This window comes from Miniopterus natalensis, chromosome 9 (genome assembly GCF_054644295.1).
Source record: "Miniopterus natalensis isolate mMinNat1 chromosome 9, mMinNat1.hap1, whole genome shotgun sequence".
In the NCBI taxonomy this organism is placed as follows: Eukaryota; Metazoa; Chordata; class Mammalia; order Chiroptera; family Miniopteridae; genus Miniopterus; species Miniopterus natalensis.
The window spans coordinates 59,596,569-59,615,537 of NC_142089.1; positions in this window are offsets into that span (position 1 = coordinate 59,596,569).

Sequence of the window (18,969 nt, forward strand, 5' to 3'; positions counted from 1 at the left end):
TATTCTTATTATATTAATTTATTTTTAGATGTTAAAACAATCTTGCATTCCTGGAATAACCCTCACTTAGTCACGGTGTATAATCCTGTATGTATATTACTGAATATATATATATATATATAAATTATTGAATTTGTTTGCTAATACTTTGTTAATGTTATTTCCCTCCACAGTTATAAATGGTATTGACTTACGATATTCTTTTGTGATGACATTGTCTGGCTTTGCTATCGTATACAGGGCTCATGGAATGAGTTGAGAAGTATTTCTTCCTCCTATGTTTTCTGGAAAGTTCGTGCATGGTTAGTATTATTTCTTCTAAAAACATTAGGTAAAAATTCACCAATAAAGCCATCAGAACCTGATATTTTCTTAGTGAGGGATTTTAAATTTGAAGTTCAGTGATTTTACTTCTTATATGTGTATTTGAAATTTCTATTTCCTCATGAATCAGTTTTGGTAACTGATGTCAATTCAGTAGAATTATAGACCCCTTTCTTAAGTAATAAAGCCTACTTCAGCCTTGAAACATTTATAATTCAGTATAGAAAATTTAAGAGACCCAAACCCATATAAGTATTCTTGCATTACAAATTTCTATGCACATTTGGGATTTTATGCTCTTGAACGCTGAAGAAAATTTGCCCTGCTAGGGTGGGAGAGAGAAAAGGCTTAGCTTGAAGGATTAAAGACCTGCCTTAACTCAAAGGTGAGTGTGCCTCGTTGTCTCCCGTCTCCACCACTGTTGGACTTCTCAGTTTGCACTTTGGGCTCTAAGAAGTGTGGAGGGCAGCCTGTGTGCCCTGCATCCCCCTGTGGCCCATCACCTCTACAGAGAACTGACTTGTGTCTCTTGCCCTATGGGGATGTGAATGCACATGGTGTGATACATGATGCAGACCATCACAGCCAGGAGTTGGCATTTGTGTTGATAGCCCCTGGAGGGCAGGGACTGTGAAGGGGGTTTCCTATAAGCAGAGAGATGGTGCATGTGGTGAGGTTCTATGGGATTAGAGATTAGGCTAATTCTGCCCTTTGGACATTTTTGCTCAAATCTCTCAGTCATCACACTCAAAGATGGGAATCTTTATGCAAGCACTTCACATCGAATTAAACTTCTCAGAAGCCCTCTAGAGTTAATAATGTTATTCTTGTCAGCCTTATGGATGAGCGAAATGAGGCTCAGGAGCTACTTAGGACCATCCCAAATGTGAACTTAAGCGTGGGTGACTGAAGGTTGGGTGACTGAAGGCTCTGTTCCTTCATGCTTGGTGACTGAGGGTTCTGTTCCTTACGCACATTGCACTACATAGCAGAGGCCTCTTAGCACCTCTAGGAGGGCAGATGGTGAAAGAAACTCTGCTTCTCAGCTGCTCTGCATCCCTCAAGTGTAGACTGCTCTCAGGACACCGCCTAGGTGTTTTGGAGGTCCCCTCTGCAGTGCCTCAAAGGACAGCCTCTTCTGCCCTCCATGCTTGCCTGGGGCTTCTATTAACTCCTCAAATGAAACTAAATTCAATGTTTTCTGAGTGTGTTGGGTACTATGCCAGCTTCGACAATAAATGCAAAGGTAGGTAAGGAACATTCCCTGGACAGGAAGCTTGAAGTTTAGTCGAAAAAAGAGCCAATCTTGAAGTAAGTAAAAAAAGTGGTGGGAAGCATTAATAAATCAAGAAATTCTTTAAGAGGGTGCAAAAAGCTGAGGCTCAAAATGCTTTGCAGGATGGGAAGCCCTACCAAGTACACGATAATACCATTGTTAAGGATCATGTACTAAGTACTTGATATTTGCTAATTCTACTCACAAAAGTCTTCGAGGAGAAATATTGGTAGTGCTCCCATTTTTCAGATGAGAAAATTAAATGAGCGCCCAGAGGCTCTGGCTGTGCTCACGTAGCTATAGCAGTGGGCAGAGCTCACATTCAGGCCCATGGTTTTTGGCCCCCCGCGTCAGCCTGATTCCCACTCTGCCCTCCCGCTGCCTACCCCTCCGTCTTCATCCAGGTTGTGGAGCTGACTTCTTGCTGCCACCCGGCTGCTAAGGGGACAGCGTGGGTTCAGGCTCAGATGCCCCAGCCCAGGCCGCTTTCCTTCCCGGCCAGAGCTGCCCGAGTGTGACCAGCAAGAGCCCTGGGAAAGTCTGCCTTTGGGAAGGTCTCAAGGGAAATCAAGGCTTGTTCATGTGAAGAGAGTGGAAAGGACACCCCGAAGGGGGGAAGGGCGCGCTGTGGTCAGTCAGGGAGCCGGGGATCCTGGGGAGCTGCACGAGATGGTAGAGGGGATCAGAGCCCGCGGCCAGGGCAGGCGGCCCGGCAGAGCGTCTGCGGGTGGGAAGCCCCCCGCATTCGCATCAACGGTGCGGTCAGGGCCGCAGTGCTGCGGACAGGGGCAAGGACAGGGAGAGGCCGGCGACCACACCGCAGCCTGACAGCACCGCGGGCCCTGGCGGTGGGGGCGGGGTGGGGACAGCGTGGAAATGAGCCGGTGAGCAGGAATAAGCCCCAGGAGCGGAGAGCAGAGGGAGGCTGCTTCAAGGGGCATCCTCAGGGCAGAGCCTGCCGGACCTCGGGGCCTCCAGGGAGGAGAGACCACTCAGGGGCCCGACATCTCCCGCCCGGCTGACGGGAAGGCAGTGCTGACACTGGCCGGCATGAAGAAGTCAGAGGTGACCTGGTCTGAGCTGTTTAAAGTTTGACTTTTGAGGCTGCTGGGTAGAGCAGTAATTTTCAACCTTTTTCACCTCATGGCATACATAAACTAATTACTAAAAGTATGTGGCAAAAACATATTGGTGCCAATCTGAAAAACAAAGGTATAATTTTGACTCATTTGCACCGGGCAGCTATTGTTGTGCTGACTGTTGTCATATTTTTTTGACACCCTAAGGGAAAAGGGGTCAGTGTCCCTGACTAACTAGTAAGGGACTGCATGTTTTAAATCTTTTTGTGGCACAAACATGGCACACCGGTTGAAACTCACTTGGCTAGGGATACTGTAAGATTACCAGGAGAAGAGATGTTGAGCTCAGGAATGAGAACAGAGGGAGTCTGGGTCATCTACAGGAGCGATGACTGAAGCGAGAGTATGGAGACGTTCCCTAGGGCAGAGGTTCTCAAACTTTAATTTGCTCAAGAATCACCCGGGAGCCCGGGCACAGTTACCTGGCACATAGTAAATATGTAATAGATATCATTTCCTTCCTGAGCAGATAACATTTACAGAGCATCTTAAGGTGTCGATCTCAAGAAATGAGCCATATAGGAATTTCTGGAAATATGGATGATATGTTAGTTGTTGTTTGCTTATTTCAAATAAAGAGCCATTTCTACCTTTCAAATCATGCCACATAGGCATTTATTTCATTTGTTCACTGTAATACTGCTCCTAACCCTAAAGTATGTGGGCTGAGTTCTGCTCAGACTCTCTTATGCAATAGTTAGGAATGCAGACTTTGGAACCAAGGAGCCTGGGTTGGCATTTTGCTTCCTACAAAATGTGATCTTGGGCAACTTACCCAAATGGCCCTGCCTGGTCTCCTCCTCTGTAAGTATAGATAATAGATTAATGCACCTCATATGGGTACTGGCATGATGTAATAACACAGCAATTGAGACCTAGTACATGTTTAATTACTGTTGGTTATGTTTTACCATAGGCTAGCCTTTGGAGGTGGGAACTCATATCAAAAGGCTACAGGAAGAGGTGTTGGTGAGTCAGAAGGCCATGAGTGGTTTCTTGAGTCAAGAGGAGCAACATGCCAGCCTGTGGCACAGCAGAAGCTCAGAGTGATACCTTGTGTGAAACCCAACCAGGCTGCCATGGGTTGACAAGCAGAGGCCATTTTTGAACCTTCTGACTGCCTGGTCAAGTTTCCAATTTGGGGAATTATAATGATTTATGGAAGAATTCCCCTTCCATTTCAGTGGGCCATCACTCTCTAGTCTTATTGTTGGCCAAGTGTGGACTTTGTAGAGAGGACACACTGTGCTCCTCCTGGTGGCTACGACGATCTTCCAGGAAACCTTATGGTCTGCAAAACAAGCCATCTCCGACTGACAAGCGAAAATGTCCAATAACCTGGCTGTTTGTGATGATAGTAATTCAGGTGACTGCCTGAGCTGCTGTGTTTTCCCTTGCTTGACCACTTCTTTCCCTGATTTGATCAATTTTTTCCATCATCTTGGGCCAACCCATGCCTTTTATCTGGTTCATCACCCAGAGCATAGTGAATGCTGACATTCAGTGAGACCTTCCCTGTGTCAGCACTGTGCTTGGCTCTTTGAGACATAACCTCATTTAATTCTTACAGCATCACTTATGAGGTTGTTATTATTACCACTTTACAGGTTAGAAAACTGAAGCTGTCTCTGTCTAGTAGGTAGGGCATGAGGAGTAATCGTTGGCAGAGAAAAGGAGAACTCTGTGAGCATCCTACCTGTCAAAGCCTCCACGTGGAGACCATGGGGCAAGCTCCCTCCCTGCACCCTCCCCACCCTCACCCACCTAAGCCCAGGAGCCACTAGTTAGTCTTTCAAGCAGAGAAAATGTCTGGCTTTGTGAAGAGCACTTAGGGTATCTTTAGAACTCGGCTTCTGAAGAAGTTCTTCTAAGAAAACTCTTTTCTTCTTCATAGACTCCGGGCAGAGTTCACACATTCTGGCTGCTTGGAAAAGGGCTCAGGATATGGGCCAGGTCCACTGAAAGGAGCCAGGTCGATAGGGGAAGAACATGTAATAAAAATAGAATCACAGCTGTTTAAGAGCTACTCACTAGGAAGAAGACATTTTCTTATAGACCCTGGGAAACTGGGGGAGGTGTTGCAAGAGGAAGAACAGGCCCTGGAGATAAGGCAGCCTGGAGCCCAGATCACGGACGGGACCTGTCTGAAGGGAGGCAGCATTCGGGGCTAATCTTCTCCAGGGCTAATCTTTGCAAGGTCAATGAAGGAAGGCAGACCCTAGGAACTCACTCATTTTAGATTTTTCCCCACCCGCTCACCCTATATGAGCTTGTTTGAAATGAAATGTCAGGGCAGTGTTTGCAGGGTGTTCCAGCTGCCGCTTTCTCAGATTGCCGGTGATCTGATTCATAAACGCACCCTGAAGATTCAACCTCGTGTCTACTGATTTGACTCGAGTAATGGCGGGCAGCCCAGACCCTTTCGTGTCCGGTATCAAGGTGGCAACCTGGGCCTGCAGGGGAATGTGGGGGACTGGGACAAACGGGCACAACAGGACCTGCTACACAGGAGGCACTCAGCAATGTCTGGGGACCCTTCACTGGAATCTAACTATTTATGGAGAGGCAATTAAACTAGCCAACAGAAGATGTGGCCAGTGGATGAGCTGCTTCCCAGTGACCGACTGGTTCCCATTAAAGCCCTCCCTGGCACCTGACTCCCACCTGGCGCAAGGTGTTCACATGTCCCTCATTCCCTGACTCGTCTCCTGCTGTGGCACTTTTGTGGCCACCAAGTGGGCAGCTCGTGGGCCCATCAGGCTCAGATGGCTGTGTTGGTGCCACAGTCCCCAGATCTGACCCAGAGGCACCCACACCCTGGACAGTGTGTGTGAGTCTCAGCTCCTGGAGCAAAAACAGCTGACTGAGTCAAGTGTGACAAGGAAGGTTGGGGCTGACTCCTGGGCCCCAGTGAGCTGTTGAAGGAGGTCAGCGAGGGCCGTGAGCTGTGTGCTTTGTCACTAAGGGGCTGTGATAGGGAGCATTCTAGGTAAAACTGAGGACCACCACCTAAAACGGGCTCAAGAGCAGGTGGCGAAGGGCGGTGCCGCCCCAGCCCCCTGCCCGAGGCCCCCTGGGCCTTATCCTCAGGGTCTGCACAGGGCCTGCTCCAGTTCCCCCCACTCTCCCACAGCTGGCAGTGGGTGTGTCCAGGGGCTGTCCCCCCTGCCCTCCCCCACAGTTGTCAATGGGCACATTCAGGGGACTGGGCTTTATGAGGTACCTTGGTCTTTGTTGTCGCCGTGACACCCAGGGAGGCCCTGAGGTGCTGGTGGCATCGCCCTCCTCATTTTGGCCTGTGCTGAGCAAGAGTGTGTCTACTTCTTTGTTCGTCGGGATATCTTTGATAGCGGAGAGAAGGAGAGTGTGTTTGGCTGCACGGGAGGCAAGTGCTTCACTTCTTATCCTGTTCTCACCGGGGCACCAGCAGGTTTGACCACTGGGGGCCGGGACACATAGTCCAAGACCCAGCAGGGCACAGCAAAAGAACTCTGCAACAATGTTGGGGTCTGAGTCCCATGGCGGGGTTTAGAAATGTTTGCGCAGAGGTCATGGTGTCAGAAAGACGCCGATGCGTGGTGTGTGCGGTGTACATGTGTGTGATGTGTGTTTTGTGTGGTGTATGTGTGTGGGGTGCTGTATGTGTGTGTGTTTAGTGTATGTGAGTGGTATGTGTTTTGTGTGGGGTATGTGTATGGGGTGCTGTGTGTGTGTGTGTGTTTGGTGTATGTGAGTGGTATGTGTTTTGTGAAGTGTGTGGCTTGGGTGCTGTGTGTGTTTGGTGTATGTGTGTGACGTGTGGGTGTGTATGTGTTTTTGGTGTATGTGTGCAGTGTGTGGTTTGTGTGCTGCATGTGGGTGTTCTTATGTGTGTTTGGCGTTTGTTTGTGCCATGTGGTTTGGGTGGTGTGGTGTGTGTATGTGTGTGTTTGGTGTGTGGTGTCTAGTGTGTGCGGGGTGCTGTGTGTGTGTGGTGTCTGTGATATTGTGGGTATAGTGTACTGTGTGTGTGTGTGTGTGTGTTTTGTGTGTGGTGTGTGATATGTTATGTGTGGGGTGTTGTGTGTGTGGTGTCTGTGATATTTGTATGGTGTGGTGTGTGTGTGTGTTTGGTGTGTCTGTGTGCTGTGTGGTATATGTGTGTGTGTGGTGTGTGTGAAATTGTGGGTGTGGAGTAGTGTGTGCGTGTTCACCTCCAGCAGCAATATCAAACTGTGTGTCAGGCGGGTTGGGGAAGGAGAGTGTGTCCCTGGCCCCGGCCCTGGGCCTGACCCGTTGGGCATGGCAGTGGGGGAAGTGGGCTCTGTGAGGGAGAGTGAGCAGCTGGCATCTGCTGCTACTGGCTGGCTGTGGCAACGTGGTGTGGCCACTGTCTTCTTTGCTGCTGTCCCAGCCCCGGGGTCCTCAGCAGCACACTCCCCTTAAGAAGCACGGAGAATTGGGGGTGTGCACTGGCCGATGGGACAGCACTATGGTTGCATTTCTCTCCTGTGAGCAGGGGGGTAGAGGGAAATCTGCAGTAGGACGTGGCATTTCCCAAGCAGGCGGTCATCAGAAGTGGGATGGATGGGTGCCTGGAGGTGGATGGCTCTGATTGCCCGTGGAGTGACTCTCCCTCTGGTGGGGTAGGGGCTGTCCCCAGACGAGGCACTTTGTCCCCACAGGGAGACCATAGGAGCACTTTCAGGGAGCTCACTTTAATTGTGCCCTTTTCAAGCCAGAAAAAAACCAGCAAGTGTCACATTTCTTGACAGCCAGGTAGTTGGTCCCAGTTTTTTTGAGCTAATCTGATCTCCCAAGAGATAAGGACTTGACCTAGATAATACACATTTTCCCTTTGGCACATACATACTTCAAAAAGAACACTTGGTTTTTATTCATGGAGATGAGTGCAGACCCTGCTGAGGGGGCCAGTGGCATGAGGGCTTGCAGACCCCTGGGTGGGGAGTGGTGACGCACACCCGCTATACCTAAAAACCCATTTAGATCCCACAGCCCTGTGCGGAGCTGGGGAAGCCCAGCGCAGCGCCTGGGGGAGCTCCATGGAACCTATGAGAGAGGCAGATAGTGCCCAGGAGAGCCCAAGGCAACAGGCTGGGGAGCCAGGCTCGGCATCTGGAAGAGCCCTGCACCATGTCATCGGTGAGAGCCCCCAGCAGTGCGTGGAGGAGCTCCAGGCAACATCATGGGGACCGCAGAGCAGCATGAGTGAGAGCCCCATGCAAAACCCCGGGGCCCCTGATGCTGTACCTGCGAGAGCCCCAAGGAGGGCCTGGGAGATCGAGGAGCAGTGCATGGAGGTGCCCCAGGCAGCACCATGGGGACCGCAGAGCAGCACCAGTGAGAGCCCCATGCTACACCCCGGGGCCCCTGGTGCTGTACCTGCGAGAGCCCCAAGCAGGGCCTGGGAGATCGAGGAGCAGTGCATGGAGGTGCCCCAGGCAGCATCATGGGGACCACAGAGCAGCACCAGTGAGAGCCCCATGCAACACCCCAGGGCCCCTGGTGCTGTACCTGCGAGAGCCCCAAGCAGGGCCTGGGAGATCGAGGAGCAGTGCATGGAGGTGCCCCAGGCAGCATCATGGGGACCGCAGAGCAGCACCAGTGAGAGCCCCATGCAACACCCCGGGGCCCCTGGTGCTGTACCTGCGAGAGCCCCAAGCAGGGCCTGGGAGATCGAGGAGCAGTGCATGGAGGTGCCCCAGGCAGCATCATGGGGACCCCAGAGCAGCATCAGTGAGAACCCCCTGCAACACCCAAGGGAGCCTGGTGCTGCACCTGCGAGAGCCCCAGGCAGGGCCTGCGAGAGCCAGGAGCAGTGCCTGGAGATGCCCCATGAAACACCAAGGGAAGCCCAGCATGGCACGTACCAGAGCCCCATACAACATCTTCAACAGCCCTGCTCACAGCGGGGGAGAACCTGGAGCAACCCCTCTGAGAACTTCAGACTTCAGTCACTGCCTACCTATTTCTGTCCTAAGAAACTGGCGGTAAGTGTTTGCCTGGCGCACATAGTTTTGACATTTGTCATCTTGTGGACGCTCTGCCGTCTGACCGAGGGTAACTACTGACAGTTGCACAGACTCATAGCTCTGTCATTGGATGTTGCTCCAACTTGACTTGCTTGTAGATCTGATTCAGATGTAATTGTAGATTCATTTGCTCACCACTGTAGGTAATTCTCAGATATGATGGCATGAACTTGTTTTGTGTACTTTGAGTCTCACACATTTTAAGATTTCACTTAGCTCTCACACTTTTGTAATAGTTTGCCTGCATCTACTTCAGCTTCCAAAGACTCTCGGAACTTGTAGAATTGCTCTGTTTGAAATTCTACAACATCTGAAGCCTAAAGATACAACCTTTAGGCCTCCATCCATTGGAACTAATATTATTATTTTTTTACTATTCTGGTCTGGACTTTGGTGTTTGGCTATGTTTATTTCTTGTCTTTTTAAAAAATATATCTTTATTGATTTCAGAGAGAGGAAAGGAGAGGGAGAGAGAGATAGAAACATCAGTGATGAGAGAGTCATTGATTGGCTCCCTCCTGCATGCCCTTGACTTGGGATGGAGCCGGCAACCCCAGCTTGTGCTCTGACCGGGAATCAAACCCCAATCGCCAGGATCCTAGGCCGATGCTCAACCGCTGAGTCACGCCCGGAGGGATATGTTTGTTTCTTAGTGGGCTCTTATATCAGCAAGATGTTTTAATCTGGGAATCATGTTTTTATACTAATATTATCTTTCTGTGGTCTTCCCCAACCCCACTCCCCACCCCCGTACTTTGCTCTTGTTTTAGAAGTGATATTCTCTCAGGTCTCCCTGAGATTGACATGGAACCCAAGCAAGCTCAGGGTCACTGTGGCCCCTTGTCCACCTGGTATCACACCCAGAGAACCAGGGTGGATGACCAAGAGCACTGAACAGCAGCCAAAATGGGCCCTGGAGAAAATTCCCAAGGGAATTTACGCCTAATACGAATGAATCTGAGAATATTTTCAATATCAACTTTATTTGCTATGCATTTTTTCTGAAGGGACAATGAAGGACTCTGCACAGGCAAACATTTCCAATGAAGCAGAGTTTTCTGAAAGACCACTCGTAGCAGCTGTGAAATATTCACCCCTCTCCCACACCCTCCAACACTCCCCAGTCTCTCCAACTCCATGTCCTTTCCTTCCCTGGTGGCTCCTGACCATCTGACTGGCTAGAAGGGGCCACGGTTCTCTCCCAGCCACTCTACCTAGGAGATACCAGGATGCCCAGAGGTGACAGGTCTTCAGTGTCCCTGCACAGAAATAACACAGAACTCTCTGGAAACATGGTTTCTGGTTCTGTTTTTTAGGGGAACTTGCAAGAAGAATCCTCAGGGAGGATTCCTAAAGAGTAAAAGATCACTTCATAACACCAGCAGAGATTGCTTTCCCTGCATTATCACATTTCCCCTGGTAATGAGGGTCTCAGTTGACCCTGATTTTCACCTCATACTGATGGGTCTCTTGATGAGTCAGTCCGTGCACGTTTATAAACAAGACCAGACTTGTGTATCAGCCATTCCTACCAGGAGATGAGCCCGGCCATGCTCTTGATCTTGACCTTAGCTGTATTGCCACAGGCTGTCCCCTAGCCTTGAGGGAGTGCTAGCTGCCCATACCTGGGGTCCTGGTGGTTGGGTTTCCCTTGTGATTCCTCAGCCTTGTGGGCCACATACTCTCTAAGAACTGTTTTCCACAGCTGCATCCTGGCTGTGGCCTGGTGGGCTCTGCAGGAGTTGCTTTGATCCTCCTGTTGAGGGCTCTCTGCCTGCCCCAGCCCCAGCCCCAGCCCCAGCCCTGCCACCTCGGCTACCAAAGTGGTCCCAGGAGATGCAGAGTGGTGGGTTCTCAGGCCTGGAGTGTCCTCAGCCACAACAGGCTATGGGAAAGAGGACAGTGGCCTGCCATACTCCCCTTTTTCATCTTGCAGGCATGCTGTGGTGGCAGGAAATTGAGTCAAGTTTTACCAGAACCTGGGAGCATCAGGGTGAGGCAAATATTGCCGCCTGAAGAGTCCAGAGTGAACGGCTGGTCGAAGCCTCACAACAAACACCAGACAGTACCGTGGGCCGTATTTGTGACACTGACTCTAATCATGTTGGGAATTTTTATTCCCATGCTCCCGGGTGGCTGGAAGTTCACCGCCTACGGGGTATCCTTTCACTGGAGCAGCACTTGCCTGTTGTCTAGAGATGCCAGGGGAGCGGGGAGAAGCATTAGAAGGACTCCTCCACCAGAGCAGGCTCCAGATATGTGCTAGGGACACTCTCCCTCTGAGCTCTGTCCTCTATACTGAGTCAACCCCAAGGGTCACCTTCTGCTCCCAACTCCTCACTCCATGCAACTCCCGTTCTCAAGGCGTACAACATATCGCCCCCCCGCATACACACACACAACACACACACATAATGTCTTCCCTGTTCTCTGTGAGACTCACTACCTTGGTGTCCTGGCTAAAAGTGCAGATGCTTACCCAGAAGCATTGGCCCTCACCTGGGGTTGCTGCAGAGAGAGTGCACCTGGCTTCAAGGGGGCAGCAAGGGGGCCCCAGGGTGGGGGGCAGAGGCCACGGAATCTGGAAGGAGGTGAGACCTGGACCACCGCAGCTTTCACAAGGATGCACAGGGGTCCATCTATGTTGTCCAACAAAGAAGAGTGGGCTTAATGAGGACTTTAAAAAAGGCTTAAGCCTTTATAATGCACAGCTCAAGTTTGCTCACTGCAAGCCTCTGTCAGGTGCCTGCTATGGGACCCTGTCCTCCATGAAAGAGCTTTCCAGGTCAGCCCTCAGGTGGCTCACTGGTGGGGTTTCAGGTCTGCCATCCTGCAGGAGTGGCTATATTCTGTGTCGGGCCCAAGAAAACAAGTGCCTTTCCATGTCAGTGGTGTGCCTCCGGGTGGCTTGAGGCTTTGTGTCTGTCTGTTCCTCTTGCAACAGCAACTCTTTTCCAGGCCAGGCCTGAGCGTGCAGGCACCCGTCCACCCCTTATCCTCCCTCTCATTACCCCCCAAACTGCCCCGCTTAACAGCACGGTGGACCCCATATGAGTTCGCCTTGGTTGCTGCTATAACAAGTACCAGAGACTGGGAGAGTTAAACAAACAAATTTATTCTCTCAGTTCTGGGGCCAGATATCAAGGTTGGGCAGCGTGGAGCACGCTCTGAAGGCTCCAGGGCAGGACCTGTTCCAGGCCTCTCTCCCAGCTCTGGTGGCCTCAGGTGTCTCTTGGTTGCAGACCCCTTCCTTCTCTGTGTCCTCACGTCGTCCATCCTCTGTTCTACTGTCTTCTCAAGACGACACCAGTCTTATGGATAGGGACCCGCCCTAAGGACGTCACCTTAACTTGATCATCCACAAAGACCCTATTTCCAAGTAACATTACACTCGCGGGTGCTGAGGGTTAGGCCTGCAGCATCTTTTGGGGGACACAAACTGTGGGTTTTGCTTAACCCGTTATCTTCACTCTCTTGTTACCCATAACTCAGCCCTGTTTTGGCTCCATGTCTTTGTCCTGTGGTCACACTGAGCTCCTATCTGCTGCATGGTGCAGCAAGGATTCAGGCTCACCTGCACCCTCTGCCCACACATGCCCTGGCCATCTGCCACCCCTGGGCAACTCAGTGCCCAGTCTGTGCTGCACCTCCCACTTGTCCTAAGTGGTGGGCACAGCATGTCCCCGGCTCAGGCTGCCTTTGGCACACATTTGCCAGTCCAATTCCCCACAGACAGGCACCCCCACCCCAACCAATGTTATCCCAGAGAGAAGAGAGCAGGTGACTGTGGCATCGGGAACCCTGCTGTGGGCCCTGCTCTCTGCCTCCTGCTGCTGCAACCCAGAGGACAGGTTAACCATGTGAGGAGGGCCTGTCCTCAGCTCGGGCCTTCTGCACTGGGGCCTTCTGCATTGTTTACCAACGCAGAGTTTTGCTAGGAAACCTCCCAGCCTGTTCTCAGAACAGCTCCTGCAAACCCTCAGGGCTGGGCTTGTGGCTCCTGATTTGTAATGCAAGTGTGACCAGGAACCCCCTTCTCTTTTCTCTTTATTTTAAACTTGAACCTCAAAGAAGATTGCCTCTGAAAGTGAAAGCAGGGACCTTGAGGGGCATCGCCTACCCTATGGCCTTTCCAAGCCAGGGGCTCAGCCCACCCAGAGGGAAGGTCCCTGAGTGTCAACAGCCAGGTCACCTTGGGCAAAATGGGACCAACTTTCCTTCAGTGATCATTCCTGTGGGTGACCTGTGTGTCGAGGGGTCCATTTGAACCTGCTGAGAGCTGATTGCTGTTAGCCAAGGCATTGGGTCAGAGGAGTTGGTGGATTCTCTCCCCAAACATAAGCACTAGGTACACTTGCGTTTATTCTTGTTTGGACAGCTTCGTGTGCAAGGGGGCTGTGGACAGCTTTGCTCACTGCATCTGGGTGGAAGTTCCCTAAAAATCAAGGTCCCTTTCCCCTGGAAGCTTCTCCTCATTGTTCCCAAGGGACAAGTTCCAGGAGGTAGCCTGTCCGCAGACCCGCAGTTTGGAATGACGTGGGATATTGGCCACAGGCAGCTCTGCAGAGCTGACTGGGCAAACCCAAGATACATGCCCTGAGCACCTGCACTTTGAGGCTGAGAGTCTGCATGTGAGATATGGTGTCCTCACTACCCCTGGCAGTGGTCTGATGGGAGCTGAGTACATACATGGGACCAAAGGCCTTGGACCACACAGATCAGTCGCAGCCTCACTTGGCGCCCAGGAGAAGATCCCACCCAGCCACCTGGCCAACCCTGCTGTCCATTCACCAATAAGGCTGGCCCCCCCCCCCCCCCCCCCCCTTCAGGAGACAGCTTGGTGCCCACCTGTGCACACAGGTCTTTCCCTTGGTGAAGCTCATGGGAGCCACACCCTTAGAAATACAACTGTTAGCCCCTTGGGAGGGGGTCAAGGCTCCACTTTGAAAGCCTCCTTCTAGCAGGCTCTGCTTTGTCCTTCCTGGAGGGACAAATGAAGGGCAAGAGAGTCCTGGGGCCCTGCCCTAGCTGGGCGCACAGCTCCTGCTCAAGCACAAGAGCCTGGACACTTGCTGCGGTGCTGACCAGGCCCAGGGCTGAGTTATTCCTTGACACACCCCCAGGTGTGCGGCGGGATTTTATTGTTCCTCGTTACAGTGTACCTAGTTTGTGTGTCCATCGACCCGGCGGAAGACAGCGTGAGGAACAAGGTGTACAGAAAACCGCTGCCCACGTTCGACAGATCTAAACAAGACCACGTGATCAAGGACCTCTTTTGCCATCTATGTGAGGTCACTGTGTAAGTGCTGGGGCATAGGGCCAGGCGACACCAACGGCCCTGTGCCCTCTGGGTGGACTGCCAGATGTAACTCTACAGCCACGTGGGAGGGGTGGTGCCCTGCTGTTTCCCCGACAAGCAGGGGCTGTTTACATGCAGAGGATGGCTGCTGTGACCCTCACACACACAAACACCCTCCCCAGCCCCATGCTGATCTAGAGGCCAAAGAGCACTGTCTTTCTTGGGGTTTCTCAGATGAGCCCCTTGCCCTTCTAGATCACTGGGCTGGTCAGGTAGCTGGGTCTCTAGGGGCCCTGGGAACATAAGTGGGTGGCCTGGTAGTGAGGCCCAGTGGCTCAGGGTGGGATCCTAGCCCGACCTCCAGGCCTCAAACCCTGGCAGCATGCGGCAGGGGTGACTTGGACACAGCATCTCTCTGGCTTGGGCTGTTGCTGCCTGTTTCTCCACCATTGGCTGAGGGGCCTCTGACCCGCTTCTTCCCCTGCACAGGTTGCTGACAGGCTGCCTCTCCCAAATGTTTCCTTCCAGGGGCGAGAAAGCCAAACATTGCCGGACCTGCAACAAATGCATTGCTGGGTTTGACCATCACTGCAAATGGCTCAACAACTGTATCGGGAGCAGGAATTACTGGTGAGGGAGCTGGGAGGAGCTGGGAGGGACCCTGACATGGTTTATGTGCTGGGGGGCCACGGGCAGTGGGGGTTGTGTCCCATCCTTCAGCTCTGCAGTGCTCAGGGTCCCCCCTTGTGTCCCTGTCTGGTTCTGAAATATGTTTGGATGGAGCCCATCCTGCAACACAAAACTGCTATGCTATGTGAAGCTTGTCCTCACAGAGCATAGCACTTGAGGCCCTGGTTCAGGCTGGAGAGGAGCAGCCCTGTCCACGGGACAGACTGGGCTGACAAGAGCTTGACCTGCTGCCCTGGGTCCCTTCACTTTTTGCCCATCAGGGCTGTCAGGCCCTGAGCACAGAGGACTAGGCAAGGGAATCCTGGCTGGGAGGGAGCTCTGGCCTGAATAGGTGGCGGCAAGGAAAAGCAGGCTGGCCCATGGGTACAGGTGGGGGACACTCTGGAATCTTGCACTGAATTTGTAGGTGGGCCCGGGCTTCTTAGGCTGGTAGCACCCCATCTCTGAGAATCAGTTTACCTTTGTGAGCTGAGACTGGCCCCTCTTTTTGCAGCTTCTGATGGGGATTAAATGAGATCCCGCTTGAATGTTGTGAGGCAACACAAAACTGTAGGTGTGATCAGTGGTGGCCAGGGGTCAGTGACGCCACCTAGAGCACTGGAAAGCAGTGCGCAAAGGACAAAGAGCGGGAGGAGGAAGGGCTGAGCTCTACCATGCAACAGGGCAGAAGTCAAGGTCAGGGTGGCTCGTGCCAAGGTCAGGAACGTGCCCTGGGCAGCCTGGGCCCTCTGAGCCCCCACAAGTGGGGACAGGCTGGCGCTGGTTCCTGTGCCCTGAGGGTAGCCGTCGCCAGCTCTGAGCCATGTCTGCTTTCGCACAGGTGGTTCTTGAGCACAGTCGCCTCGGCAGCCTTCTGTGTGCTCAGTTTCATTGCCATCATGATCTTTATTTTTGTCGAATTCCTTGTGAACCCGGCTGTGCTCCGCACCGATCCACAATATGAAAGTACGTGCTGCTGCTTTCTGCTTGGCTTCCCCTCGGGTTTTTCTTGTGTCTTAGCCTCACCCTCCAGCCCACTTGGAGGAATCAGTTTTCACTGCTCTGCCCACGCAGCCTTCAGGACTTTTCTTGCACTTAATCTTTGGAAGCAGTGTGTGGCTGTGAGCGTCACAGGGGCCATATCCTAGAAATGCCCCACGTGGTAGCTCTGGGCTTCCAGGGCTACTTGAGAGTGGCTGGTGCAGAATGGACAGGGCTTGTCCAGGCTGCAGGCCTGCAGGACAAAGTGGGGTGGGGACAGGCAGAGGAGTCAGGCTCTGTGACCCAGAGAGTTACCCTCTCCCAGCCTCACCTTCTGGATGCATAGGGGGAATCAGAACACCCACTGCACACAGGGGGGCTGCCAGGGCACTTACATAAGGCAGGACACACACGTGGGGGACGAAGGGCTCTCCTGGGCAGGGAGGTACCCACCTGGGCAGGGAGACGCTGCTGTAGGTTGGCAGTCCCTCCGCCTGCTAAGCTCTGTCCCATGGGGCTGCCCTGAGGAGAGGCGCTGCCATATCAGCAGACGCTGAATGCCGGGTGTCTCTTCTCCCCACAGACATCGACAGTGAGAGCACATGGCTCTTGTTCTTGCCATATTTCCACCTAAAGGCAAACACCTTAGCGGTTGTGATAATCGGGGTGTTCGTGCTGCTGTTGGCCCTCATCAGCCTCCTGGTGGTCGGGCAGCTGCTCGTCTTCCATCTTTACCTGAGTATGTGCCCCTCAAGCCCACAGTCCAGGTTGGCCAGCCTTTGTCCCCTCATGTTCACAGGTGACCTCAGGCAGGCGGCCCAGCCCCTGGCCGGAAATGAGCTCCATACCCGAAGGACAAACGGACACCCTGAGAGGCCACAGGGCCAATTCCGTACCAGGAACTGCAGAAAACATGAAAGAGATGAAACAGAAGTAGGTTAACATATTCAGAGAGATAAATAGGCTCGGCGAGTCAGGACCAGGACACCGTGGAAATAGAGCAGGGGGACTGAGAAAAGTGCTGATCAGAAATCCCAACAATGAAAACATTCAACTCAGTGACAGGGTGTCCACCAGCCAGACAAGCTGCAGAGGACAAACGACAAGCTCCAGGGGGAGGCACGGGGCATGTGGCACGCTGCATCAAAGTCCTGAATAGGGCAGGGATGGCTTCCCCAACCCTGTGAAGACTTTCTTTGGAAGTCAGGAGGGTTACACCCTGTACCTCTGAGAGAAGGTGATCGAGTGCGGGGATGTCCGCAACTGATCCATAGAAGTGCATAGGAACAGTGCCCAAGAGCCCAGGCTCTTCCCAAAGCTTCTGAGCAAACTGGTGGGGGTGGGAGAGCAGCGGGGTGATGGGGTCAGAAACACATTTTGGAAAGAGCGCCACAACAGCAGTGTGAGCAGTAGCCTGGAGGTGGCAAGCTGGACAGGCCACCAGGTTGGGAGCTGGCGACAGATATTCAGGACATATGTGATGAGTTTTCAGGGACAAGACGGAGGCACTGGAGAACTCAAAATCCACAGGACATAATGGCCAACTGGAGATATGAGGACAGGGACCTCCAGGGTTCTAATGCAGGCAAGCAAGAGGGCAACGGTGACACACCCACTGTGAGTGGGGACGCACAGAAAGACACCCCTAAGAGGGGGAAGCATCCTGAATACAGGACTGAACACATCTCTTTCAAGGCGTTTGGACATCAAAGAATAGATTTCCAGGGGAAAGTTGGGATATTAGAGTAAACTTACCCTAACATGCAGCCACTTAAAACCACAAGTTTGTTACCCCACAGTGGGTGTGGGTCAGGAGTCCAGCACTGCTCAGGTAGGCCCTCTGAGCCTGGATCTCTCGTGAGGCTTCAGTCAAGGTGCTGGCAGGGCCTGTGGTCTCATCTGACTGGGTAGAGCCCCTTCAGGCTCATCACCAGGTTGTTGGCAGGGTCAGTTCACCTGAGTTGGGGGCCAGGGGCCTCCTTCCATTCCTTGGCACATTCATATTCCAACATGAAGGAGCATCTCACAACAGGGCAGCTGAGCAAAGGAGATGGAGAGGGGGCTGCAGGGTGGAAGCCAGGTTCTCTAACCCTGTCGTGGAGGTGGTGTCCCATTGCCTTTTCTGCAAGTCACTAGAACAGCCTGCACTCCAGGGGATGGAGTACCCAAGGCACCAACGCTCTGCGGAGGGCGCTGCCAGGGACACATGGGGAGCTGTTGGCAGCTGGATGCTGCATTTGAAGCTTGGGAGCATCCTGAGGAGCATCCGGAGGGGTCCTCAGAACAGCAGTGGGAGTGAAACTGTGGTGAGGCTGAGGCCCCCTGGGAAGACAGGCAGACATGGAGAGTGCTCACTGCAGAGGGGTGAAGAAAAGCCACATTCACAGACAGTGGACCAGAAAGCCTCCTGGAAGATATTAAGAAAGCATTAAGTCAAACTGCCCTGAGTTCATGCTGGAGGAAAAGCTGGTGGACGTCGCTTTAAAGCACGCACTTTGCAGTCTGGCCTCGAGTTCCTTGCCTGAGAGCTTCAAAATTCTGTGCTGTGGCTCCCCTGCCTTACCATTATGTCAGAGTTAGATGTTTTATGTAAAATTTATTCAGGACAAGTGCGAGCTCCGGGAGACCCAGGGGGCGTGATTAGAAGCACATTTTGATGGCATTTGTGCACACCATGGGAAAGAATGAGTATTCCCAGTTGCATATCCACAAGTGCGAGTTTACATCCCCCAGCTGTGACCCCGGCTTGGAGGGAGTGTGGAAAATGCCGGGAGAGCCAGGTGGAGCTAAGGGGGAAAGATCAGTCAGGTCCAGACACAGCCACAGCAAGCGCGCTTGTCCAGACTGCCCAGGGATGCGGGTGAGGTTCTGCTCCACGGAGCTCCCGCCCCCTGGGCGAGCAACCCAAGGGGGTCTGCTCCTGGCACACGCTGGAGCCAGAGTCTTGGCTTAATGAAAGTGTGCTGGGCGGTGCACTACTCCTAGGTCCGGATTTACTCTCTGGGCTGTGAGGCAGGCAGAGCTGTCCCTCCAGGGACCGAGGGGGGCGGCAGCAGGCCTCACGGAGTGTGAGGAGCTGGGGCTGCTGCCTCAAGGCCAGGTGGGCTCTGGAGCTGCCGTCCCTCCAGCAGCTGCCCCACGTGTTGGGTGAGGACCCCCTCCCTCTGACCCCGGGGGGTGGCTCTGAGACGCTGGGTGGGTGTGTACAGTGACGGCTCTGAGTGCCCTGTTCCTCTTTTCTCCTCCTTA